The 2,267-nt window shown below is 30.8% G+C and overlaps 1 pseudogene; it reads left to right on the top strand.

Moving 5' to 3' along the window:
• Window positions 1-1,267: 1,267 nt before the first annotated feature.
• On the top strand, window positions 1,268-1,367 carry LOC138804152 (U6 spliceosomal RNA; annotated as a pseudogene).
• Window positions 1,368-2,267: the final 900 nt, after the last annotated feature.

The following is a 2,267-nucleotide window of genomic DNA, read 5'->3' as shown; positions in this document are numbered from 1 at the left end:
CAATAAACAGAGCAGCAGAGTAAAATCCCTTATAGATTAGAGGAAAACAGCATTGTTTTTTACCATGTGAATTCAGATGACCAAGAACACTTAGAAGGTATCCCAAGTTAATACCGAAGACATTTCATTGATACTTTTATATTCTAATATATATTCTAAACCTAATTAATTATATTCCAATTGTATTTATTGGAATAAATAAATATCAATGTAGTTCTCAAATTATCAACTGATTCTAGTAAGTTTCACTTTGTGAAATATAAAATCAGCATATAAATATAAAATATATAACTATATATAATATACTAAAAGGTACATGTTTTGCATTGTTCTGTTCTTGTTAGGATATCAAAAGCAACTCTTTTAAAGTTTTATTCCATTATCTCTACCTCAGTGTTTGGTAGAGTTAGGCCTAAAGATTTACCATTTGTAGATTTACAGACTGAGGCAAGAGGAAACAATGTGATAAAAACATTACCAATTTAAGGCCTAAAATCGAGGATAAACATATGGACTGCTCCTGGAGCTATGGAAATATTTGGTGATATAAACGCAGTAGTGTAATTTCCTTCCTGATTGGAAGGTAGACAGACCGGGACATTAGGTAATCATGCATATGAACAATTTTTCACCTTCTTGCCTTTAGCTACTTTTGAAATGTTAGGTATAATAAAAAAATTATATTTTGATAAAATACCTTCTAGTCTGAACAGTTCTGTCTGAACAGTTCTGTATGAACTGTTCATCTCTCTACGATCCCTTGTAGCTAAGATTAATTTTGTTGCAGCAAGACAACTTTTGCTGTCAGGGTAAGATATTCTGGTTGGTCTATTGGTACATGGAAGAATGGGAAAGAGTCAGGGAGACATTTTGTGCCAGTAAGACCTCATTTGGGAAATTTTAAGCTGCAGAAGTTTAGAAGTAGCTCTTGAGCAAGGCTTACTTTGAATCCCTTAGCTCCACAAAGCTAACTCAGTTCATAAATAAGTACTTGAAAAGCCATCACCTTTGGACCTAGCTATAAAGGCTTTAAAGTAGGATCAGGTTTAAAATGAAAAAGACTTAAAATAGTCATTGACAAAAAAATGTTGAAATGTGAGCAATTGATTGAACAATATAAATATTTTCCACTATACACAGAATTTTAGGGAAATAAGATCAATACCATTGTAGGAACAATAAAATTTCCTTGTTACAAATAAGCAACCAAAGTTATATGCCAATATTAAGATTGCATCATTAACTATTTAAATTTACAAGATACTACATGCTTCAGCAGCACATCTACCCAAATTACAACAATACAGAGAATAACATGACACTTCCACAAGGATGATATGGAAATTTGTGAAGTATTCTTCAGATTCAAGGAGTGAAATACAGTTATTAAAAAGTTGATTACAAAGATACAAGTGAAACAATACATGTAATTCATAGAATTAAAAGTTTGTCTTCAGTGTATTAACTCTTAACCTTAGAAAAGTCTTTACATAGCATAACCTTTACAAAACTTTTGAAATTAGATAACATTGTCATTTTATCCCAAAGAAATAAAATAGTATAAAGACCTTGGAAAAAAGGAATCTTAAACTGTTTCTATATGGAATGCAATCTGAAAGGACACATTCATTAATGAACCTATATAATGTAAATCAATGTAGAATTCAAAATATTATATTTGGAGAGAATGAAATAGATTATGGATATTATACGAACAGAATACAGGCTATTTTAAAATAAGCTTTTTCAGACAAGTACCAGAAATATCTTTAGCTTATGTACTACTCATTTCAACAGATAAGTTAAACCTATTTCTGATTTAAAATAATCACAAACTCTGCAGAAATCATTATAGATATATACAAACAACTCTTGAATACATTTTGATATCAAAGTCAGGCAATTCACTTGGAAGAATTCCATGAAATCTATGATTTTTTACAGTAAGATATTGCTGTTACTTTGTATTGTGAAAATATTTTGGAAGGACACAAAGGATGAAACGGCATTTTTGAAATTTAAGAAACTTAACCAAACCATTACAACTTATAAGAACAATTTGTTCAGCCTTCCACCACTTCATAGAGGTAGTGATACATATTAACCTTTTGGCAATATCTAATGCAGTTTCTTCCAAGTTGTTCTTCAGACCTGGTTTAATAAAATGGTTCAACAAAAGGTGATCCATCATACTTTTGCTACCTCTATTCCCAGCAGCAAGATGCAAGGGGGACAAGATGCATTTAGTTTGGTCATTGTTATCTGCA

The sequence above is a fragment of the Dipodomys merriami genome, unplaced genomic scaffold, assembly GCF_024711535.1.
Source record: "Dipodomys merriami isolate MVZ:Mamm:240054 unplaced genomic scaffold, mDipMer1.0.p SCAF_359, whole genome shotgun sequence".
Classification (NCBI taxonomy): Eukaryota; Metazoa; Chordata; class Mammalia; order Rodentia; family Heteromyidae; genus Dipodomys; species Dipodomys merriami.
This window is presented reverse-complemented; position numbering and strand designations above follow the sequence as displayed.